Here is a 26,255-nt window from a genome sequence, read left to right on the forward strand (position 1 = left end):
ATCTTTAGTACTTAGTGCCTCATTTTGCCAAATAAGCGGATTTATAGGAAAAAATCATTACTTCAGTGCACTACCTTCGCAATCAAAATAATTTATCAGTTATCAATTTTTGCACGATGGGTCACGCTGGAAAATTAGGAGGAAAACATATTTTCACAAAGAAGTTGATATTTTAGCAACAAAGTATCTACAGCAAATTGAAAGCTGATTGCTTAAGCTTTATTTAAATGTTTGTTGCAATAAAAAAAATCATATTTGCAATTTTAGTATTGCATGACGTTCTAGAAAATTGTTCCTTATTCAATTTTAAGGCACTCTGCCGAAGAAACCATTGTTGTACGTCGTTTATTTCATTAGTTATGACAATTTCAAATAATAACGTTAGGGTGACCCTAAAAAATCAATTTTGTGACTGATCAAATATGACGTCCACTATTTTTGGAGATTTCCCCTCTCTTCCATCCGTCACGCTTTTTGTATACCTAGTATGTGTATTGTTAAATCATTATTGAACGATCTCGTAACTGTTTTAGTTTATTTTTCATCCAAATTATGTGTTCCACAAAGTTTTGGAGTATAGAAAAATGCTCGATAAGGCCGATGGTTTTCTCAGGAACCCCCTTGCGTCTCAGGGTGCCCCACATATTCTCGCGATTGAGACGGTTGTAAGATTTTTCGTAGTCAATGAATACCCAAGTAAAGAGACTCTTGCAATTCGTTGACCTGTTCCAGAATGATACTGAGCGTGATAATATGCTTATTTGGGAAATATTTGGCTTCGCAGTCTTGAAGGGAATTGAAAACTATGTTTTCAATCTTTTAATGATGTTTCGGTCCATTTAGGGCTTCTTAGGGCCCATTGAAAAAGGCCCTACATGGATCGAAACGTCGGGAGAAGATTAAAAACATAGTTTCCAACTCCCTCTAAGACTGCGAAGCCAAATATTTTCCAAATAAGCTTAATACTACAGTCGAGCGAAAAAGAAAACGTGACAATATGGTCCACACATTATCTTCCGGCACGATCTTCCGAACTCAGAATGATGCTAGTAATTATTACTGGAGAACCGCTAGGAAGCGGTTGCACATTGGAAAAAATATCGCAACTTAATTTTCATTCCAAATATAAACGAACATGTAGCTCTATAGCGGGCAGCAGGGACTATGTCCAAGGGCTTGACGATCCCTCCCCAGGCCATCTGCGAGTTGTGGCGCCTGCCTAGGATGTGGTGGAGTTTGACAGTGGGCCCTGTTAAACCTCTATAAAAAGCTGCATGAATCCGCAAGTAGGTTCCGCCAAAGCGACCGTGTGCCGCTCAAAGCGCACAAGCCCAAGTCCTGGTGTTGGGTGGGACGCTAAACAGCCCTGACACGACGGCCCTCCGACGAGACAGGAGGTTTGCGCAGGCCCAATAAGCCGCCCTTAAAAACAACTATTACGAACGACATAGAAGATAATACGACTCGATACAATCGGCAACGACCTAGGCGCCAAATAAAGGATCACGATTGAAAGCTTGGAACATGGAACTGCAAGTCGCTAGGCTTCGCAGGTTGCGACAGGATAATCTACGATGAATTACATCCCCCAACTTCGATGTCGTAGCGCTGCAGGAAATCTACTGGACAGGTCAGAAAGTGTGGAAAAGCGGGCATCGAGCGGCTACCTTCTACCAAAGCTGTGGCACCACCAACGAGCTGGGAACCTGCTTCATAGTGCTGGGAAAGATGCGCCAACGCGTGATTGGGTGGCAGCCAATCAACGCAAGGATGTGCAAGCTAAGGATAAAAGGCCGTTTCTTCAACTATAACATCATCAACGTGCACTGCCCACACGAAGGGAGATCCGACGACGAGAAAGAAGCGTTCTATGCAGCAGACATACGATGGATGCCCACTGGGTGACGTCAAAATCGTCATCGGTGACATGAACGCTCAGGTAGGAAGGTAGGAAATGTATAGACCGGTCATCGGACCGAATAGTCTGCATACCGTATCGAACGACAACGGCCAACGATGCATAAACTTTGCAGCCTCCCGCGGAATGGTAGTCCGAAGCACTTTCTTCCCCCGCAAGAATATCCACAAGGCCACATGGAAATCACCTAATCAAGTAACGGAAAACCAAATCGACCACGTTCTAATCCACGGTAAATTCTTCTCCGACATCACGAACGTACGCACTTACCGCAGTGCGAATATTGAATCCGACCACTACCTCGTTGCAGTATGTCTGCGCTCAAAACTCTCGACGATGATCAACACGCGTCGGAGTCGTCCGCCGCGGCTAAACATTGGGCGGCTACAAGACGGTAGACTACGCGCAGCAGCTGGAAGTGGCACTCCCAACGGAAGAGCAGCTAGGCGCAGCATCTCTTGAAGATGGCTGGAGAGATATTCGATCCGCCATTGGAAGCACCGCAACCGTTGTACTAGGCACGGTGCTCCCGGATCACAGAAACGACTGGTATGACGGTGAATGTGAGCAGTTAGTTGAGGAGAAGAATGCAGCATGGGCGAGATTGCTGCAACACCACACGAGGGCGAACGAGGCACGATACAAACGGGCGCGGAACAGACAAAACTCGATTTTCCGGAGGAAAAAGCGTCAGCAGGAAGATCGAGACTATAAAGAGACGGAGCAACTGTACCGCGCTAATAACACACGAAATTTCTATGAGAAGTTGAACCGTTGAAGTAAGGGCCACGTGCCACAGCCTGATATGTGTAAGGACATAAACGGGAACCTTCTTACGAACGAACGTGAGCTGATTCAAAGGTGGCGGCAGCACTACGAAAAACACCTGAATGGCGATGCGATGTAGCAGACGAAGATGGCGGTATGGTGATGGACCTGGAAGAACGCGCGCAGGACATAATTTTACCGGCTCCGGATTTCCAGGAAATCCAGGAAGATATTGGCCGGCTGAAGAACAACAAAGTCCCTGGGGTTGACCAACTACCAGGAGAGCTTTTTTAACACGATGGTGAGGCACTGGCTAGATCGCTGCATTGGGAAATTAGATTTGAGAGGAGGAAGTTTTGCCGCAGGAGTGGATGGAAGGTGTCGTTTGTCTCATCTACAAAAAGGGCGATAAGCTGGATTGTTGCTACCGAGCAATCACATTGCTGAACGCCGCCTACAAGGTACTCTCCCAAATTTTATGCCGTCGACTAGCACCAATTGCAAGGGAGTTCGTGGGGCAGTACCAGGCGGGTTTTATGGGCGAACGCTCCACCACGGACCAGATGTTCGCCAAGTTCGCTTAGTACTGCAGAAATGCCGCGAATACAACGTGCCCAGCCCACACATCATCTATTCATCGACTTCAAAGCCGCATGTGATATAATCGATCGGGACCAGCTATGGCAGCCAATGCACGAACACGGATTTCCGGATAAACTGACACGGTTGATCAAAGCGACGATGAATCGGGTGATGTGCGTAGTTCGAGTTTCAGGGGCATTCTCGAGTCCCTTCGAAACCCGCAGAGGGTTACGGTAAGATGATGGTCTTTCGTGTCTGCTATTCAACATCGCTTTGGAAGGGGTAATACGAAGAGCAGAGATTAACACGAGTGGTACAATTTTCAATAAGTCCGTCCAGCTATTTGGCTTCGCCGACGACATAGATATTATGGCACGTAACTTTGAGAAGATGGAGGAAGCCTACATAAGACTGAAGACGGAAGCTAAGTGGATTGGACTAGTCATCAACACGTCGAAGACGAAGTACATGATAGGAAGAGGTTCAAGAGAAGACAATGTGAGCCACCCACCGCGATTTGGCATCGGTGGTGATGAAATCGAGGTGGTAGAAGAATTTGTGTACTTGGGCTCACTGGTGACTGCCGAAAATGATACCAGCAGAGAAATTCGGAGGCGTATAGTGGCTGGAAATCGTGCATACTTTGGACTCCGCAAGACGCTTCGATCGAATAGAGTTCGCCGCCGTACCAAACTGACCATCTACAAAACGCTCATTAGACCGGTAGTCCTCTACGGACACGAGACCTGGACGATGCTCGTGGAGGACCAACGCGCACTCAGGAGTATTCGAAAGGAAAGTGCTGCGTACCATCTATGGTGGGGTGCAGATGGCGGACGGTACATGGAGGAGGCGAATGAACCACGAGTTGCATCAGCTGTTGGGAGAACCATCCATCGTTCACACCGCGAAAATCGGACGACTGCGATGGGCCGGGCACGTAGCCAGAATGTCGGACAATAACCCGGTGAAAATGGTTCTCGACAACGATCCGACGGGCACAAGAAGGCGAGGTGCGCAGCGGGCAAGGTGGATCGATCAGGTGGAAGATGACTTGCGTACCCTCCGTAGACTGCGTGGTTGGCGACGTGTAGCCATGGACCGAGCCGAATGGAGAAGACTCTTATATACCGCACAGGCCACTTCAGCCTTAGTTAGAATAAATAATAAATAATCCGAATCTTTCCCTTAGACAACGTTCAGATTGGTGATGTAGCTACTTGAAATAGAGAATCTTGACATGAGAAGTCATATGCATTATTTACGAAGAAAATAAGATATGTAAACTTTGATGTCAAGTAATATAGCTCATAGTCTGGAAGGCACATTAGACGTAGTTTACGTGTAAATTCTTGTATCATGTAGGCCTACTATTTGCATAAGGTAGTTCAAACAATCTGATTTTCAATCAAAAGAGAAAATTTATGAAAGTCTACTCTTATACATTCCATCCCCATGAGATGCATTGCAAATTCACGTCTCATAAGTTTGTCTACTTTTCAGCAGAACTGTATTCATTTACTTTCGATAAAATAGCACTTACTCGTAGTATAAACTCTTTGCTTGCCGACCATATCCGGCATATTGCAAAAAAGTTACTTCCATCCGAATAGGCAGCAAACTTTCGCCGCACACACTCCTTTATCAATCTGGTGAAGAACGACGATGACGTCGTCGGACGCTTTCCCACAATGCACTGCTTCACCAACACCGCATCGTAATTTCATCTTTCTTTGTTTTCATTCACTGTCTAGCAGATGCATTGACGCTGAGAATAGTGCCTTACTTCTTGGTGAGGAAAATTGGAAAATTTATCGTCCTCACATATGTTACCAGTAGTTAGCGTTGTTCAACTGCCAGAGGCTTCCTCACGTTTCAGCACCCATCACGTCGAATGGAACAAACGGTCGAATTGTATTTGGTCGATTCATATTTTCGACCATAACGAGTGTGAAATATCGTTCAATTATATCATTTTTTTTTATAAGAAAATTATTTTGAGCTTTCTAGTGGAATGTCTTCACTTGTCATAAGACGAGTTTATACAATCCCATTGAATTCCACCACTTAATTGTATCTTGACAGATACGTATTTCGACCTCAACAGTAAGGCCGTCTTCAGTGTCTTGTACTTGACTCGACTTGTAACGGATTTCACAAATGAAACACACGAAGCCATTTTCGAGGAATTGTGAAAAAAGCTTTTATTAAATTGAACTATTTAGTGTTTCATATTTAGAAAATAAAAACAATTAGATGAATAATTTATACAATCTATATTTGATGTTCAATCTATATTCAAATTTCTATATTTTATAATGTTTTGAAAGGATTGATCGAGACGCAATTGTGCTATGGACCAAATATTCTCGTCTTCTATTCTGATAATCCTGCATCTACTGTTTTATTTCTTCCTGCCAGAACGAGAACATTCATAGAACAATAAAGCAAAGACGAACCCGGTACGAGAATGAAGGAGATGTCTGAGGACGACCCACTTCCGGGTTTGCACTCCCCGGTACCAGTCGGTCCGCAAAGATCGAGCTTGCCTGCTTTGGGCATCAACTTTAACTGACAAAGTACAAAGTGGCGTGAGAGGAAGTCATGTCTGTTGATGCTGCTGTAAATTTGACGATGGCCGACTTTGTGCGGTTTCAGCCACACATGCTGGTTGCTCGACAAACACACTCGGAGAAGGACGGCTTTGTGTCTTATAAAGGGGATTGTCTTTTGATAGGCATTTGATGAAGGGTTTTATTTATGGTGGATTTATGGCGTAAAAATTTCCATATGATTGTTGTAGACTGGAGGAGAGTATGCGTATATCATTTTGTGCTAACATTTTTGATATTTCCGCTCTTTTTTATTATTATTCAACTAAAGCCGAAGTGGCTTACGTAAAAATTTGTAGTATGCAGATAAAATTAGCACACCTAATCTCATCAAATAAAAACAGATCTCCACTTCAGAAATAATAATCTAACACCAACTAGCTTTACTTAGTTGAAAATTCATTCGAATAAATTGAGAATGTTTTTATGTTTGTTTTTATTTCAACTCCATAAAGTAAAATTTCAATGATTATTTCGTTGATGAGTATTACTTGTACAAACTCAAGTTTTTTATTTATCATCAGACTAAGGCCGGAGTGGCCTGTGCTGCACATAAAAGACTTCTCCATTCAGCTCGGTTCATGGCTGCACTTCGCCAACCACGCAGTCTGCGGAGGGTCCGCAAGTCGTCCTCCACCTGATCACAAACTCAAGTTTGTGTGTTTGAATTCGCCATCTTTACCGTTAACAGTTCTGTTTCACTGATTTTGAAGTCGTACCTGTAGAAAAGTACTATAAAAAGAATTTTCTCCATTAGATCTCACGATTATCTACTTAACAACAATTATGTCTGTTCCTGATTCTGTAAATCGCATCGCTGTTCTACCAGATAATAACACATCATATTACCCGTACCCCCACTCGGCCAGCATCCCTCGTTCTATACCGCCACTCAACGGCCCACTAGAGAGATTCTTTTCTCCACACATTTCCACACGCCTTGCAAACAACTTCCGCCGCCGTATTGCCTCATCGGCAACCCACCCCTTCCACCTTCGTCCTCTCAGCTCAACTGACAAGTGCTAAATTGTTTTATAGTGTTTCCTGTTGTGAAGCGAGACGAGAAGCCAACCGCGCGCGGGCAGGCAAACCCGCATTGTTTCGAGTGTATACACACGGTGAAAAATATCCATAAAGCATGGCAAATAACAGAATTTTCCCCAGTGGGGCACTAGACGTACAGTCCATTCCGAAGTCAACGGTCCACAGTGGCCGAATGCCATGCCGTTTTTCATCTCTCGCTTTTACATTTTTGGATTTTTGCTACATCCTATCAAAAACGCTTTGGAAATTAAATTCAGCTTTTCAGTTATGTCCTTTTTTGAAACGTCGCTCTACTTGTGTTCTGTTGCACTTCACTGCGTTTAGTTCTTCTTTGTCGTATGCCACCGGAACGAGAAGTGAGCAGCCGGTGAAAAAATGAGAAGCAACAGCAACGGCTAAACTTCCGGAAAACGACCATTCTGAGGAAAGGAAGAAAGTGGCGGACCGGAATAGAATCGAGTCGTGTGAAAGTGAGAAGCCAAGTGAAACAAGAGATAAAATATAATAAATTCACATCGTTGTTGTCCGCGCCGCCCCCAGAAGGAGGAGATCCCCCACGTAGAAGACCGAAGCGGGGTGGAGAATAAGGAAAATACACAACAAGAAAAATTCACGGTGAAAGGCATCATTTCCCAGATTGCTTGTTTCGACCGTGTTGCAGACAATAGCACCGGGTCTGTCTGCCACTCATTCAGTTCAGCTGGACCGGTTGAAAGCTTATTTTCTTCGTCATCTCCTCGGTAGATATTCCGAGAATTTCTCAGGGGATCATTTTAGCAACAAAGTAAGTGCAGACAGCGTGCAGCATGGTTGGTCGTTCTTGCTGTCTATTATAGTTAAGTAGTTTCAGGAACTCGTTCAGAATAAATTCATTTATGTTGAAGAATTTATAGTAAAACAATTATTTATGCAAAAGTCTTACTCAGGTCTGCATTTTTTGATTTTTTATAATACATATTAATAGATTTGAATTTAATTTCACATATAGGAATTACAATGCCTCTGGCTTCGACAATTAAATTTGTCAAAGATACGAGATACGAGGCCCCTCTTGAGGACCGCTGGAGTACAGTTAAAGCAGCCATTAACGACGCAGCGGAGAACAACGTCGGGTATATGGGTCGAAGTCGACGGAACGATTGGTTCGACGAAGAGTGCAGACAGATTCTGGAGGAGAAGGACGCAGCGCGGGCGGTCGCGCTGCAGCAAGGTACCCGGCAGAACGTGGAACGTTATAGACGGAAGCGGAGACAGCAGACCCGCCTTTTTCAGGAGAAGAAACGCCGCCTGGAAGAAGCGGAGGCGAGGAGATGGAACAGCTGTGCGGTTCTCAAGATACACGCAAGTTCTATCAGAAGCTCAACGCATCCCGCAAAGGCTTCGTGCCGCGAGCCGAAATGTGCCGGGATAAGGATGGGAGCATCTTGACGGACGAACGTGTGGTGATCGAAAGGTGGAAGCAGCACTACGAGGAACATCTGAATGGCGCTGAGAGTACAGGCAGTGAAAGTCAAGGCAGCGGAGGAGATGACTACGTCAGTTCAGCGGACGATGGAAGCCAACCAGTCCCCACCTTGAGGGAAGTTAAGGATGCCATTCAACAGCTAAAGACCATGACCATGACCACAACTAAGACAAGGTGATGGACTTTCGTGCCTGTTGTTCAACATTGCGCTAGAAGGTGTCATGCGGAGAGCCGGGTGTAACAGCCGGGGTACGATTTTCAACAGATCCAGTCAATTTATTTGCTTCGCGGATGACATGGACATTGTCGGCCGAACATTTGCAAAGGTGGCAGAACTGTACACCCGCCTGAAACGTGAAGCAACAAAAGTTGGACTGGTGGTGAATGCGTCAAAGACAAAGTACATGCTTGTGGGCGGAACCGAGCGCGACAGGGCCCGCCTGGGAAGCAGTGTTACAATAGACGGGGATACCTTCGAGGTGGTCGAGGAATTCGTCTACCTCGGATCCTTGCTAACGGCTGACAATAACGTTAGTCGGGAAATACGAAGGCGCATCATCTGTGGAAGTCGGGCCTACTACGGGCTCCAGAAGAAACTGCCGTCGAAAAAGATTCGCCACTGCACCAAATGTGTCATGTACAAGACGTTAATAAGATCGGTAGTCCTCTACGGACATAAAACATGGACAATGCTCGAGGAGTACTTGCAAGCACTCGGAGTATTCGAGACGGGTGCTTAGGACCATCTTTGGCGGTGTGCAAGAAGACGGTGTGTGGCGGCGAAGAATGAACCATGAGCTCGCCCAACTCTACGGCGAACCCAGTATCCAGAAGGTAGCTAAAGCCGGAAGGGTACGATGGGCAGGACATGTTGCAAGAATGCCGGACAGCAACCCTGCAAAGATGGTGTTCGCTTCCGATCCGGCAGGTACGAGACGGCGTGGAGCACAGCGAGCGAGATGGGCAGACCAGGTGCAGAACGACTTGGCGAGCGTGGGGCGTATCCGAGGATGGAGAGATGCGGCCTCGAACCGTGCATTCCCAACAAACAACGACAAGCTACAAATAAGCATCTAGGTTGAATTATTGTTTAATTGTGATCTTCATAGCTGAATAAAATGGATGCTGAATAATACGCTAGACAGATTTTATTTCAGCATTTAATTTTACTAATATTCGACATGGCCTATTTATTTGTTTACTACCTTTATTTGAAGTCGAACTAACGTTTTCGTTTTATCACATTTCAGCACATTGGGGAAGTTTAACTATGTGCTGAACTAATGATTTTTAATGTTCTCTGTTCGACTATGATGTGATGCTCTGAAAGTGTGGTCGAATTGAGTTTGAATAGTAAGTTAATAAGCAAGCATTAGACATCCTTCTTAACCTTTGTCCTTCTTAACCATTGGATTTCACATTTATCAGATCTATCGCACAGTGGAAAAATATTATGCTTGAAGTTTGAATTAGAGAAAAAATCTGAAAAGTTTGAAAAAAATCTGGATTCTAGATATGGAAAGTTTTATTTATAGGAAAATAATGATTTATTTTCAAGACATGCTTTTTATATTCGTGATTTATTAAGCTGTCGGAGATTATAACGAACAAAACTGCTGGAGCAATGAAAAAAAATCATGCATTCATGCGGAACTAAATTTACTAAAAGCCGGACATAACGCCGTTGAATAACGTCGGAAAATTATTGAATCTTTGACGTGTGGAATCCCAATATTATCCCATGGATGTTGATCTTTATTGCGGCGAAATTGGAATAATCTTAATATTTAACAATCATATCGCAACCGTTTATCAAGAGATTCTAAGGAAGGCCGAATATACATTGATTTTATTTTCATAAATTCATAAATAGCATTGGAGACGGATTTTATTTTATCGTTTATCGACATTATTTTTACGTATTTTTCCTAGTATTGCGACGGTTACGACTGGCTGAACAATGGTTGAAATTAAAATCTTGTACACTTATTAACAAACTGTAGTTTGACAGATCGACTTATTGAATAAGAGTCCAATTATGATTCATATTCAGCAATAAGATTATTTATGTTATGCATTGAGTGAGCCATATCTAACAAATCAAGGATGGCGCGGATGACAACGTTACCGGCGGATGATCAAATGACAGCAGTTCGAGACCCGATTTAGGAAAATTTTAAAATGATTATATGAAAATAGCAATTGATTCAAAATACGTTCATTGGAGATCTTGATGATGTTACCTTCTATGGGTTATTATGTTCGAAAAATTTACATGTAGCCGAATTGAGGCTTAGTAAAATGCTTATTAAAAGGTTTAACGAATCAGTTAATAAAGTTGTTTTTCAAAATGAGATGTTGTAGTTGTATAACTTCGCCAAAATTGTGTGAACAAAGCTTGAACAGAAGTTGTGATAAGAAATAGTACAGACATAATTCAACACAGCGCTGAATTAAATCATCACACTGATGTTAGTTCAACTAGTGAATGTTTGTTGGGTTGTGGCGTCAAATTGTTGATTCAGTGTTATCTGTTTAGATGTTAACTAAATAAATGAAATGAATGAACGAGAGCATTATCAATATCACTTTTGGTATCGAGAGGAATCTTTTTCTTCTTATTGGCATTACATCCCCACACTGGGACAGTGCCGCCTCGCAGCTTAGTGTTCATTAAGCACTTCCACAGTTATTAACTACGAGATTTCTAAGCCAAGTTACCATTTTTGCATTTGTATATCATGAGGCTAACACGATGATACTTTTATGCCCAGGGAAGTCGAAACAATTTCCAATCCGAAAATTTCCTTGACCGGCAACGAGAATCGAACCCAGCCACTCTCAGCATGGTCTTGCTTTGTAGACGCGCGTCTTACCGCACGGCTAATGAGGTCCCCGGGGGAATATCAACATCAAAATTCCGATCGATATACATTTTATATAAATCCCAATCAGCTCTATGATAAGTAAATGTGGAGCTGATTGGATTATTAATGGCTTCTTGTGAGATTTCAAACGTCACAGGAAGATGATCAGAGTCAAAGTCAGCATGAGTTACCAATTGGCCACACAGCTGACTTGAATCCGTTAAAAATAAATCAATCGTCGAAGGATTTCGACTGGAGGAAAAACAAGTTGGTCCATTGGGATATTGAATAGTATAATATTCCGCAGAATCAATATTCAAATAAAATTTTAATATTGGAATTGCTTTGAGCATTATTTTATGAACAGGGTTTGGCATTGAAGTGTGGCCAATGATATTACGTATGCATTAACATAAGGTTCGTGCACCATTGGTAATAAACATAAACCTATGCTAATGGAAAGCTAGGCTAGGCGTAGATAAACTCATGCGGAAACACAAAACATGTATGTCAACATATTCAATAAACAAATATGTAAATTATCATAAGGCGCGTGCATCATAAAAGAGCCAACGATAACAAATGTAAATCTAGGCTAGTCGTAATATCAGACAAACCCATCAGGAAACACAAAAGATGTATTTCAACATAATTGATACCGATGCGCGTCGATGCACTTTCAAATTCCATCTTTTATTATGATACAAAGAAACGCATCACAATAAATGTGAATGCGCCGAATAGGAATTCAGGTTAATTTGCCCAAAGGGCACCCACTAGTTTTATGGTTATCCATCTGCGTATGGAAAAACACGTTTGATAATAGAGAAAGGTATAGATTTAAGCATATATAAATAAAGCGGAGCTTCAGCTCCAGGGACAGATCCAAAAAGTATCTTTTAGTCAACGGCCACGCCACAATTTGGTGGCAGCGGTTTAACCGTAAAAGTCAAAAATGTAACGACACACGCCACGCCACAATTTGGTGGCAGCTAGGTGGTTTCGATCCACAGAACCCCAGTGTTTGTTCTTTGTAAAGTTTTGTTCAAGTGCTTTGCTAATTGTGTTAGTCTTTCGGTGGCCATAAAAAAAATCCAAGCGAGTGAAAAAACCAGGGAAATCAGCAAACGAATCCCTTGTGTTCATCGTACGTGGCTGTTTAGAACACAATCAAAAGCCATAAGTAAAGTACGAGACACGGAAGACGGTCAAAATACGTAAAGTTGCAATCAAGTGGTGGAACTAAGTGAAAGGATCCACAGTAAGTTTTGCACGAGAAGATTTGTTTCAACAAAAGAAGACGATTCCGGCTTCTAAGCCGAACAGTGTTAAAACCTCCGGCAATAGCCGAACAGTGATTGTGAAGGAGCATCCAATACGGCGAAAAGAGAGCGGAGCAACTCTCTGTGAAATCGAAGCGAGTCACACAGGATAACAGCGTAGTCACCCGCAACGGAAAACAGCGCAGCCACCCGAAACGGATAACAGCGTAGTCACCCGCAACGGAAAGCAGCGCAGCCACCCGAAAACAGAAGCAAAGGCAAGCCATACTTTATCATGATTTTTATTTTTTCTTCTATATAATTATGTATATAAGAAATATTTTCTTTATTTAAAAATTTATAAAATCACAAGGATTTTTTTTTTTTTGAATAAATTTGTTTTTGGCTTTATTTTTTTTTTTAACAAATATAATAAAAAGAACAAACACTGACATTTTTTTTTTCATGTCACTTCGAAGAATACTTGGTCTTCGAAGTAGAGACATTTTTGTTGACGAAGAAAATAATTCTTCAAATAATTCTTTGTCCAGTTCAGAATCAGATCTTCCGTCGTTACCAGATCTTGATACTGACATTGATTTGGTTGTTGAAAAAATGCCTTTTGATGCAAAGGAAGCCCGTGAAGATATACCTGAGTTGATCGGTAGAGGAAACTTCCAACAATTTATGGCAATATGTGAAGATTTTTTTGATTCACTTGGTCAAGCACCAGAAAATGATCTGGTACGCATTATAAAAAGAAAATTAAGGAATATAGAAGCCTTTACGTTGTGCAGAAATGCCACAACATTTGAAGAAATAAAAACAATTTTGTCAAATAAATTTGGTGAAAAGGCTCCTTTGAATGTCTTGATTTCAGATATGGTAAATCTTAGACAGAGAGATAACGAAGACGCCAAAACATATGGCGATAGAGCAATTTTATTACAGGAGAAACTTGAGTTTGTCTCCGATGAGCTTTTAAAACAATCAACGCTTAATAATAAAGATATATCACCCGTAAAATATATATATTCTCGAGTGATTATCACATATTTTATAAATGGTTTAAAAATTTCAGATATTAAAAATATTGTGAAATCAAATAATTTTTCGGAATTAGAAAAGGCGGCAATATATGCAAATTCGTTAGAGACTAGCTTTAAGTCTAGTGCCATTTTAAATAAAAGACAATTTATACCAAACTTTAATAAACCAAACAGAGATTTTAAGATTTCTGGTGGATTTTCTAACAATAGACAGCAAAATAACAATTCTTCAAAAATTAATTTCAACAATAATCCTGGACCATCAGGATATAATAGTCCGAAGAATTTTTCTACAAATAATGCTGGACAATTTGGAAACCGAAATAATCTCAATAATAAAATGCACATAAAACAAGAATTTAAAACAGAACCCATTAATAATATTAAGGCAAGAACTTCATCAAAATGTTATTTTTGTGGTAAAATTGGGCACATCGAAGCCAATTGCCTTGAACGTCAAAGATCAAGAATAAATATGCTCGAATCAAAAAACGAGAAGAAGTTAGTGAAAACTGGTCCAGACCCAGAAGAACTTCAAATAATAAGGTCTCTAGGGATTTCATAATTCCTTTTCTTAAATTGAAAAACACAAATAGGCCTATTGTAAACATAAAATTGGATTTCAAAAACAAATTTGTACATTTTTGTTAGACCCAGGAGCAGAAATAAGTGTAATAAAAATAGTTGCCTTTAAACACAAGAAATGCAAGACGATAAAATTGAAGTCTTGGGAATTACATCTCAATCAGTAGAAACATTAGGAACAACCTATGTATCATTCGAATTTGAAAACCATAAAGAGAATTTTAAATAAATGTAGTTGATGAAAACTTTCCCATTCCTTCCGATGGAATTTCAGGAAGCGGTTTCTTTAACAACTATCCTTGCAAGATTGATTACAGAGATAAGTGTTTTAAAATTTTGATATCTTAGATTGCAATTCTATCAATTTGTTACGAAAGAAAATATAGTAAAAATACCTGCACGATCGGAAATTATTAAAAAGATTTTTGTTGAGACCAATGATGATTTAATTTGCCTATCTAAACAATTTGATAATAAACAAATTTATGTTGGTAATTGTATTATCAGTCCAATTAATAACTATGCTTTTATACCCATTATTAATGCTACACATGAAGAAGTTGATGTTGATTTGAATAATCTACATTTTGAAAAAATTAAATAATTTTAATATAATGACCCTCGAACGAAAACAAAATATTAGGTTACAGGATATATTGTCTAAAGTAGATCTTGATCATTTGAATGAAATTGAAAAATCAAGTATTATTGACGTTATTGAGAAGTATAGCGATGTTTTTTATGTTGATGGTGATATATTATCAAGCACCGAAGCAACAACCCATACCATTAAAACCTCTAATGAAACACCAATATTTACAAGACAATACAGATTACCAATATCTCATAAGGAAATAGTAAACTCCGAGGTAAACAAAATGCTGAAAGATAATATAATTAAAGAAAGTAATTCTCCTTGGAATTCACCTTTACTAGTCGTTCCAAAGAAATCTTCAATAGATGGTCAGAAAAAATGGCGTGTTGTCGTTGATTTTAGAAAGTTGAATAATGTTACAGTGAGTGACGCATATCCACTCCCTTTAATTACAGATATTTTGGAACAATTGGGAAAATCGAGATATTTTACAAACTTAGACTTAGCTAGTGGGTTTCATCAGATTAACATGGATCCACAAGATGCTGCTAAGACTGCATTTTCAACTCCGTATGGGCATTATGAATACGTTAAAATGCCATTTGGATTGAAAATGCTCCTGCAACGTTTCAAAGGTTAATGAATACTGTATTGAGCGGTCTCCAAGGAATCAAATGTTTCGTGTATATGGACGATGTTGTAGTATATGGTGATAATTTAGAAGATCACAATAGAAAATTATGCCAAGTGTTAGATTGTTTGAGAAAATTCAATCTGAAACTTCAAACAGATAAGTGTAACTTTTTGAAGAAAGAAATATTATATTTGGGACACAGAATTACATCAGAGGGAATATTGCCTGATGAATCTAAAATAGTAGCAATCAAAAATTTCCCCACACCAAAAAACGCAAAAGAAGTCAAAATGTTTTTGGGAATTTTGAGTTATTATAGAAAATTTATACTCAAATTGGCTAACTTGGGAGAGCCGATAAATAAGTTGTTGAGAAAAGGACAGAAATTTATTTGGAATCAAAATTGTCAACGATCTTTCGACGAGTTGAAGTCGTTGTTGACAAGCTCACCGATTCTACAGTATCCTGATTTCAACAAGAAATTCGTAATTACTACTGATGCCAGCAATGTGGCAATAGGAGCTGTTTTAACCAATGAAGGTTCAACCCTGCCAATCGCGTACGCTAGTAGGATTTTGAATCCAGCGGAAAGGCATTATGCTACAGTAGAAAAAGAATTACTCGCCATAGTATGGGCAGTAAAGCATTTTAAACCATATGTGTATGGCTATGAATTTATTATCTATTCAGATCATAAGCCATTGGTTTATTTATTCAATATTAAAGAATCATCCGATAGATTGATGCGATGGCGCATTCAATTAGAAGAGTATGACTTCAAAGTTATGTATATTCCAGGCAAAGGAAATACAGTAGCAGACACATTAAGTCGCATTGAATTAAGTAATCTTGACACTGCAGGTCAGATTACAAACAGTATAAGCGATGAAATAAAATCGCATAAAAAGAAGATATTAAATCGGATTAATATCGTAACAAGACATCAAGCACAAGTCGCAAATAATGATGAAAAACTAAACGGAATAGCCGAGGATTATTCATGTTTTCTTTTACTTAAAGATCCGAATAAAGCAGAAAATATATGCGATAAACTTGACGAGTCAAGTAACGTGATAAACGTTTATATCGTACCGAAAATAATAAAAGCAGAAGTGAAAATAATTTTTGATAAAAATAAAATCAAATAAAAAAAATTCAGTATTGTGAATATAATATTATTGAAAACATATATTGATGTTTTATAAGTTAAGCATAACTACATCAATACTGAATGAATGTTAAATAAATACAAACATAAGCAGTCTTATTCTTAATCAGCAGCTATGATTGCAAACTGCTGACAAAAACATGTGGATTTACGCAGTCCCAAATTCATATTGCAAAATGGAAAAATGTCCCATACAGAACTTTCAGGAGTTGGAAAATTACGAATAACAGAGCCATGCTTAATTTATTTCAATACAATATATCTCCATTATTATACAAAGGGATCAACAGACTTTGAATTTGAAATTCAAAAGATAGATTTTCCTCATATCCAACAAGAAACTTCAATAATAAAAGAGAAAATTCCGAACACTATCAAACATAATGTTATACCTATCATTAATGAAAAATCTTTATTTGATGAAATTAACAATCTAAAAGCTATGAATTCTGGAAAAATTCAATTAATGGATATTGAATTAGAAAACATTCAATTTCATTCTGGAAAATATTCCTCGTACTTATATCAATTTCAATTATATCTTGGTTGATTATTGTTATATAAATTTCTGAAAACTAAATTTGCAAAAGGAAACAACAATATGACATCACGTCGCCAAAGGTCTCCACCACATCCATCGGCTCCTTTTCAACAATCAGAACCTTTACGGATTATCTATTCAACAAATAATGAAGAAGAAAATGAAGGTGTTTTGTTCTTAAATAATAAAAAGATTACCTATAGCCAAGAAACAAATGTTAGGGCAAATTTCATTTTAAAACATAAACTATATACAAGACAAATATTTTTTTAATGATTTAAATATTAATTAAGAATAAAATAATAAGTTGGTAACAGTATCAAAGGACAAGAAAAAGTTTCCATTATCCCAAAAATATAATAAAACTTTTTTTAGGGGATAGTAATGTGGCCAATGATATTACGTATGCATTAACATAAGGTTCGTGCACCATTGGTAATAAACATAAACCTATGCTAATGGAAAGCTAGGCTAGGCGTAGATAAACTCATGCGGAAACACAAAACATGTATGTCAACATATTCAATAAACAAATATGTAAATTAACATAAGGCGCGTGCATCATAAAAGAGCCAACGATAACAAATGTAAATCTAGGCTAGTCGTAATATCAGACAAACCCATCAGGAAACACAAAAGATGTATTTCAACATAATTGATACCGATGCGCGTCGATGCACTTTCAAATTCCATCTTTTATTATGATACAAAGAAACGCATCACAATAAATGTGAATGCGCCGAATAGGAATTCAGGTTAATTTGCCCAAAGGGCACCCACTAGTTTTATGGTTATCCATCTGCGTATGGAAAAACACGTTTGATAATAGAGAAAGGTATAGATTTAAGCATATATAAATAAAGCGGAGCTTCAGCTCCAGAGACAGATCCAAAAAGTATCTTTTAGTCAACGGCCACGCCACAGAAGTCACCAATTATGAACAATTCGAAGATCAGCTCTCAACAATTTTCTTTGCTGCCCATTGCACTGGAAAGGCAAATAGGCAACAATAAAAGAGAATTGTCTAAAACTTGTTTCAACAGAAACTCCCAAGGTTTCAAAAACTTTGGTTTGGTCTATTAATGACAATGGTGATCCCGCCACAGGCGCTATCCAGACGATCATTTCTGTAGATAAAATAGTTTGGATCACTTTTGATGAAGAGTCCAGGTTTTAAATAAGTTTCAGTTATAATAGCAATGTGCACATTATGAACTGTCAACAAGTTGAATAATTCAACTTCATTACCCTTAAAGTGCGGGCATTGCAATTTAAAATTTTCAAAAAAAAATTTGGATCCATTAAAAATAAGTCCAATAACAATTTTTTGAGTAAACATGATACCAACCTGAACAGCTTCAGTTTTGGTATTTGCTTTAAGCATTGCATCAATCATGTGATGCAATTGTTCAGTTAGAAAATCAAAATCGGAAGCAGACATGTCTCCAGTCTCCATCACCACCGAAGAGCCGGTAAGCTCATCAGCTTTGATCAGCCTCGGAGACCCATATACCAATCGACTCAGCTTGAGAAACTGAGCAAATGTCTGTCTGTGCGTGTGTGTATGTGTGTAGCCCTTTGATTGGAGTGAAACTGGTTTTAATAGACGAAAAAACGTTCCTAGTTGGACACTATTGTTTTTGTTTTGCAATAAATCAAGCAGTTTGAACAATATTTTTATTTTTAACCAACAAAAAAACATTGTTCACATTCACACACTGAATCATGATGACGCCATCGATTATTCTCATAATTGGGTATTTTTTCAGCAGCGTGTATAAAACGCTTCAAAACTTTCAACCACCAAAATGTAGGCAATTAACGTTGCATTTACCACACCTTACCACAATAATTCGAATGCACCAGGTGGAATCGAGAAAGGGTTTTTATAGTACAGTCGCCTTTCCCCATCTCGATATTGAAGGGACCATTGAGATAAGGGAAGCACAGAGAACAGGCGTTCATTTTGAATCGTGCAGTTGTGTAACACTTTGTACAGATCAATTTAAAGTATGCCCCCGTAGCGTAGTGCTAGTACGCTAAGGGTTTTTGCGAAAATTTGGCGTATTTTGCTTTTTAATAAAGACCCTTATACAAAGACGCGAAATCTGATCCCTGAACAAACAAACCAACCGGCAACCCCGAATGCGCAACACTGTTGATGCTGCATAAACTTTTCAAATTGGTCAATCACTGAAAATATCCTACATGTTCGAATAATATTGTATTACACGTGAGTCTAACGTGTTTCATCAACCCCCATTTCTATAAACGAACCACGTTAAATCCACAAGAAATAAAACTTAAATTGATACCACTTGAAAACATGGGTATCATGACGTGTTTTACACGTTATTATTCCTCGTACTGATTAGTGACGATAATAACATGGCGCCTGACAAATATTTCTGCTGTAAGTGAGCGAATGAGTTATTATCATCGAAATATTTTTTTCAATTCCTCGGTCAAAACTAATAATTGTGCAAAAAAGGGTAAGTTTATTCTCATGTTTAATTGGATAAATCATTTTGATGCATAATAACATTTTTAGGTAAACTGCAAAACGGTAACTAATCATCGTTCAAAAATATACGAGAAAGGCGAAAAAATATGGACCCGCTAAGCAATACGATACTTTTACGGCAATAGGTAATACTTGGTAATACCTTTATTATGAGCTGCTCTACCATCTATAAGTTCCACGGAGAAAAGCCGGTAAATCCCGAGGTAAATCCCGCGGAAATTTTTCAACTTCACACCATGACTTTGGAAGCATTAAAGATTGCTGTAAATATATTTCGAAACAAGTTACAATGAACTTATTCACCTCAAAGGCTTAAATAAATAAATGTTCAACCAGTAGGTTCTATAAATGCGTTTAATTGTTTTAAAATAAGCATAATTCAAATATTTTGAAAGTAATGAATAATCTGAAAGGATACGGTCTGGTGTTTAGTCACAAAAGAACAGAAGGAATTCGTGGCAATTTAACGTGTTTTTCATTATTATTCTTCATGAAGTTCAATTTAATCGTTCGTTCTATATTTTGACATTTGGGACTGGATTTACCAGGCTATAGACATCCCTATCTAACTCCCTTAGCCTAAAAGTAGCCACCATGTCCCGGGCACAGTGTGCAGATAGACCGCTGTCAGTTGCATGAGATGTCAACAATCGTCAACAACACCAATGATTGTAGCTTGATAATTAAAAATATCCACAACAATAAAAGAGCAGGATTTATTTTTAAATTCTGCTCAAGCTTTTCACGGTGAAATAAAAGACAAATTGTTGTTCTCTCTCAATTAAACTCATTAGTCATATTTAATCAATATTCCCGATTAAAGTTGAATATTAAAGAAAGCTGAATTTGGATGTTTTATGATGTTAAGCTTTTTTAGATTTGACGTACGTTGCTCGGCGTTGGTGTAGGTGTTGGCTACGCTAAACATGAGGTCTTAGCATAGGGCTGGGATTTACACGTTATTTCGCCATACTTCTCAATTAGTGAAAATCACGTGTAAAACCATTAGCATAAGCGTGTAGAATATTGTCAGTGTAAGATTTTCATGATTCAACAATATTGAATTTGTAACGCATTTACCAAACCGAATCGCCCAAGTAACATTTTAAGTTTTATAATGCTCTTGAAGACCATAATTTACTCCTCAAGAGTGTTATAAAACCAGCATAAAACCAAAATGTTACTAGGGCGGGTTGTGAATTCAAAATAAACAAATGAACTTCATTTTCAACCATTTGTTGGGGTTGATTAGCTCAAAATGATCTAAAAATAACAAAATAATAATTAAAACATGTGTATTCGTGATAATTGGAATAGTCCTTACCCAATGTTACGCGCGATTTTTTGGAATGACAGGTCTCTTGCTCGATTGGAATGACACTGACAGTAAATTTGGAAATCCAATTGGAATATTTCCTGTCTTTATTTATAGTGTCTTTACTTTTTAGTGCTAGTGTACATTTCGATTTGTCACTAGATGGTAGCATCATCTTGTTTACGTAGTGTAAGCCAACGCCATTGCTAGGTGTGGGCAGTCTGCGTTGGCGGCATTGGTGAAACCTGGACAAAATATGATAAGAGCACTTCGAGATAGATAGATATCAAGATGGGAAAGTTATCGAGATGTAGAATGCCCGAATGTACACTACCCGCCAAAAAAACAGAAAGCACAAAAATAAGTAATGCAACAACTGCTTTAAATATTGCAAAACTCCCCAAAAAGTTTAACATATGTTATCATATTGATATCACTCCAGAACTCCTGTATTCGTGATGCTGTAGGAATTCCTAGAGGAAGTTCCGGAGGAATTTCTGGAGGAAGTTCCGGAGAATTTCTTAGGGGTAGTTCCGGGGGAAGTCCTAGAGTTAGTTTCGGAGGAATTCCATGACGAATTCCCGGTCGAATTCCTTGATGAACTCCCGGAGGAGTTCTTGGAGGAACTTCCGGAGGAACACCAGGAGGCACTTTCGGAGCAATTCTTGGAGCAGCTTTCAGAGCACTTCCTGGTGAAATTAACGGAGGAATTTGTGAAAGAATTTCGGAAAATTATTATTACTTCTGGAGGAATATTGGAGGAACTTTCGAAGGAATTCCTAGAAGAAGATCCGGAGGAATTCCTAGATGAAGTTCAGGAGGAATTCCTAAAAGAAATTCCGAAGGAACTCCTAGAGGAAGTTTCGGAGGAATTCCTAGGAAAAGGTACGGAGGAATTCTTAGAGGCAGATACGGAGGAATTCCTAGAGGAAGTTTTGGAGGAATCCATAGATGAAGTTCAGGAGGAATTTCTGTAGGAAGTTCCGGAGGAACTCCCGAATGAAGTTCTGGAGAAATTTCTGGAGGAAGTTCCGGAGGAACTGCTGAATGAAGTTCCGGCGAAATTTCTGGAGGAAGTTCCGGAGGAATTCCTGGAGGAAGTTCCGGAGGAATTACTGGAGGAAGTTCCGGAGGAATTCCTGGAGGATGTTCCGGAGGAATTCCTGGAGGAAGTTCCGGAGGAGTTCCAGGAGGAAGTTCTGGAGGAATTCCTAGAGGAAGTTCTGGAGGAAGTTCCGGAGGAATTCCTAGGGGAAGTTTCGGAAAAATTCCTGGAGGAAGTTCCGGAGGAATTCATGGAGGAAGTTCTGGAGGAATTGCTAGAGGAAGTTCTGGAGGAATTCCTAGAGGAAGTTCTGGAGGAATTCCTAGAGGAAGTTCCGGAGGAATTCCTAGAGGAAGTTCCGGAGGAATTCCTAGAGGAAGTTCCGGAGGAATTCCTAGAGGAAGTTCCGGAGGAATTCCTAGAGGAAGTACCGGAGAAATACCTAGGGGAAGTTCCGGAGGAATTCCTAGAGGTAGTTCCAGAGGAATTCCTAGAGGAAGTTCCAGAGGAATTCCTAGAAGAAGTTCCAGAGGAATTCCTAGAGGAAGTTCCAGAGGAATTCCTAGAGGAAGTTCCAGAGGAATTCCTAGAGAAAGTTCCAGAGGTATTCCTAGAGGAAGTTCCAGAGGAATTCCTAGAGGAAGTTCCGGAGGAACTCCTAGAGGAAGTTCCGGAGGAATTCTTAGAGGAAGTTCCGGAGGAATTCCTAGAGGAAGTTCCGGTGGTACTCCTAGAGGAAGTTCCGGAGGAATTCTTAGAGGAAGTTCCGGAGCAATTCCTAGAGGAAGTTCCAGAGGAATTCCTAGAGGAAGTTGCAGAGGAATTCCTAGAGGAAGTTCCAGAGGAATTCCTAGAGGAAGTTCCAGAGGAATTCCTAGAGGAAGTTCCAGAGGAATTCCTAGAGGAAGTTCCAGAGGAATTCCTAGAGGAAGTTCCAGAGGAATTCGTAGAGGAAGTTTCGGAGGAATTCCTAGAGGAAGTTCCGGAGGTACTCCTAGAGGAAGTTCCAGAGGAATTCTTAGAGGAATTTCCGGAGGAATTCCTAGAGGAAGTTCCGGAAGGATTCCTAGAGGAAGTTCCGGAGGAATTCCTAGAGGAAGCTCCGGAGGAATTCCTAGAGGAAGTTCCGGAGGAATTCCTAGAGGAAGTTCCGGAGGAATTCCTAGAGGAAGTTCCTGAGGAATTCCTAGAGGAATTCCTAGAGGAATTCCTAGAGGAAGTTCCAGAGGAATTCTTAGAGGAAGTTTCGGAGGAATTCTTAGAGGAAGTCCCGGAGGAATTCCTAGAGGAAGTTCCGGAGAAATTCCTGGAGGAAGTTCCGGAGGAATTTCTGGAGGAAGTTCCGGAGGAATTCCCAGAGGAAGTTCCGGAGGAATTCCCAGAGGAAGTTCCGGAGGAATTCCTGGAGGAAGTTCCGGAGGAATTCCTGGAGGAAGTTCCGGAGGAATTCCTGGAGGAAGTTCCGGAGGAATTCCTGGAGGAAGTTCCGGAGGAATTCCTGGAGGAAGTTCCAGAGGAATTCCTGGGGGAAGTTCCAGAGGAATTCCTTGGGGAAGTTCCAGGGAAATTCCTGGGGAAGTTCCGGAGGCATTCCTGGGGGAAGTTCCGGAGGCATTCCTGGGGGAAGTTCCGGAGAAATTTCTGGAGGAAGTTCCGGAGGAACTGCTGAATGAAGTTCCGGCGAAATTTCTGGAGGAAGTTCCGGAGGAATTCCTGTAGGAAGTTCCGGAGGAATTCCTGTAGGAAGTTCCGGAGGAATTCCTGGAGGATGTTCCGGAGGAATTCCTGGGGGAAGTTCCGGAGGAATTCCTGGGGGAAGTTCCGGAGGAATTCCTGGGGGAAGTTCCGGAGGAATTCCTGGGGGAAGTTCCGGAGGAATTCCTGGGGGAAGTTCCGGAGGAATTCCTGGGGGAAGTTCCGGAGGAATTCCTAGAGGTAGTTCCGGAGGAATTCCTAGAGGAAGTTCCGGAGGAATTCCTGGTGGAAGTTCCGGAGAAATTCCTGGAGGAAGTTCCGGAGAAATTCCTGGAGGAAGTTCCGGAGGAATTCCTGGAGGAAGTTCCGGAGGAATTCCTGGAGGAAGTTCCGGAGGAATTCCTGGAGGAAGTTCCGGAAGAATTCCTGGAGGAAGTTCCGGAGGAATTTCTGGAGGAAAATCCGGAGGAATTCCTGGAGGAAGTTCCGGAGGAATTCCTGGAGGAAGTTCCGGAGGAATTCCTGGAGGAAGTTCCGGAGGAATTCCTGGAGGAAGTTCCGGAGGAATTCCTGGAGGAAGTTCCGGAGGAATTCCTGGAGGAAGTTCCGGAGAAATTCCTGGAGGAAGTTCCGGAGGAATTCCTGGAGGAAGTTCCGGAGGAAATCCTGGAGGAAGTTCCGGAGGAATTCCTGGAGGAAGTTTGGGAGGAATTCCTGGAGGAAGTTCCGAAGTTCCGGAGGAATTCCTGGAGGAAGTTCCGGAGGAATTCATGGAGGAAGTTCCGGAGGAATTCCTGCAGAGAAGTTCCGGAGGAATTCATGGAGGAAGTTCCGGAGGAATTCCTGGAGGAAATTCCGGAGGAAGTTCCGGAGAAATTCCCAGAGGAAGTTCCGGAGGAATTCCTAGAGGAAGTTCCGGAGGAATTCCTAGAGGAAGTTCCGGAGGAATTCCTAGAGGAAGTTCCGGAGGAATTCCTAGAGGAAGTTCCGGAGGAATTCCTAGAGGAAGTTCCGGAGGAATTCCTAGAGGAAGTTCCGGAGGAATTCCTGGAGGAAGTTCCGGAGAAATTCCTGGAGCAAGTTCCGGAGGAATTCCTGGAGGAAGTTCCGGAGGAAGTTGCGGAGCAATTCCTGGGGGAAGTTCCGGAGGAATTCCTGGGGGAAGTTCCGGAGGAATTCCTGGGGGAAGTTCCGCAAGAATTCCTAAGGGAAGTTCCGGAGGAATTCCTGGAGGAAGAGGAAGTTCCGGAAGAATTTCTAAGGGAAGTTCCGGAGGAATTTCTAGGTGAAGTTCCGGAGGAATTCTTAGAGGAAGTTCCGGAGGAATTCCTAGAGGAAGTTCTGGAGGAATTCCTAGAGGAAGTTCCGGAAGAATTCCTAAGGGAAGTTCCGGAGGAATTTCTAGGTGAAGTTCCGGAGGAATTCCTAGAGGAAGCTCCGGAGGAATTCCTAGAGGAAATTCCGGAGGAATTCCTAGAAAAAGTTCCGGAGGAATTCCTAGAGGAAGTTCTGGAGGAATTCCTAGAGGAAGTTCCGGAGGAATTCCTAGAGGAAGTTCCGGAGGAATTCCTGGAGGAAGTTGTCCTCCTTCCTAATGCTTATCGTCGTGAACAATTTTGTTGAAGGTTCATTCAAAATAAAAAAGATTCGATGATACATCATCACGAATATAGGAGCTCTGGAGTGATGCTAAACTTTTTAGGGTGTTTCAATATTCGAAACAGGTGTTGCAATACATATTTTTGCGCTTCCATAGTTTTGGCGGGTAGTGTATGTACCATAGGGAGAGATATCGAGATATAGTACATCGAGAAGTAGAGAGTCTATTTGAGAGTCCGTTTCGGAACCATGAAAAAATGCCTATATAGGTATTAAATTTGGCAAAAAAGGCAAAAAAATAAAAATAATGTGTTTTGTCTTTCTCGTACAACAAAGTTGTGCCGAAAGGCTCTCATTTCACTCCAAGAACGAACTTTTTATACAAGGCTCGTAGATCTATAGCTAATAAGCTAAAGAATTGACTGAGACAATTAAACGAGATACTTTTTTTTGACGGGAAAGGTGAAATTGTAGTTTCAGAAGAAAGCATGAAACAGGATGAAGGTAAACGTCACATAAATTACAAGCAAAAGAAAAAATAGTAGTTTGTACAACAAGTTTCAAAAAGATGATTTTTTCAGCACGAGTTGTACGTTTATTCAACGAAGCTTGCCGAGTGAGTGCTGGAAAAATCGAGTTTTGCAACGAGTTGCACACGCAATGACGAAAAATGGACTTTAGTTTGATAAATCTGTACCAAAATTTAACAGTCTAATTTACTCTACATGATCATTCTTGCCAATAAATTATGTTGCTGTAGAGAACAATCCGATTCCATGTTACCGTGCCACATCGCATTGTTATGAGTGTTATAATGAATTTAAGTTGCATTATGTTCATTGAAGACCCTCCTTAGCCGTGCGGTTAGATGCGCGGCTACAAAGCAAGATCATGCTGAGGGTGGTTGGGTTCGATTCCCGGTGCCGGTCTAGACAATTTTCGGATCGGAAATTGTCTCGACTTCCCTGGGCATAAAAGTATCATCGT

At 40.4% G+C, this 26,255-nt stretch overlaps 1 protein-coding gene across 1 annotated transcript in view; it reads left to right on the forward strand.

Moving 5' to 3' along the window:
* Positions 1-26,255, forward strand: part of LOC134216685 (protein amalgam) — a 446,954-nt gene that overhangs the window by 36,603 nt on the left and 384,096 nt on the right. The window lies entirely within an intron of this gene.

Source organism: Armigeres subalbatus, chromosome 2, assembly GCF_024139115.2.
Source record: "Armigeres subalbatus isolate Guangzhou_Male chromosome 2, GZ_Asu_2, whole genome shotgun sequence".
In the NCBI taxonomy this organism is placed as follows: domain Eukaryota; kingdom Metazoa; phylum Arthropoda; class Insecta; order Diptera; family Culicidae; genus Armigeres; species Armigeres subalbatus.